This window comes from Marmota marmota, unplaced genomic scaffold (assembly GCF_001458135.2).
Source record: "Marmota marmota marmota unplaced genomic scaffold, marMar, whole genome shotgun sequence".
NCBI lineage: Eukaryota > Metazoa > Chordata > Mammalia > Rodentia > Sciuridae > Marmota > Marmota marmota.
The window spans coordinates 32674053-32674370 of record NW_026000249.1 but is presented as its reverse complement, the minus strand read 5'-3'; positions in this window follow the sequence as shown (position 1 = coordinate 32674370).

Genomic DNA, 318 nt, shown 5'->3' with positions numbered 1-318 from the left:
GGGATAACTGGGTCAAATAGTGGTTCCATTTCAAGTTTTCTAAAGAATCTCCATACTTCTTTTCAGAGTGGATACACCAATTTACAATCCCACCAGCAATGTATGAGTGTGTCTTTTCCCCACATCCTTGCCAACATTCATCATTACTTGTATTCTTAATAATTGCCATTCTGTGGATAAAAAAAAAATGTGGCATTTATACACAATGGAGTATTACTCTGCATTAAAAAATGACAAAATCATAGAATTTACAGGGAAATGGATGGCATTAGAGCAGATTATGCTAAGTGAAGCTAGCCAATCCCTAAAAAACAAATG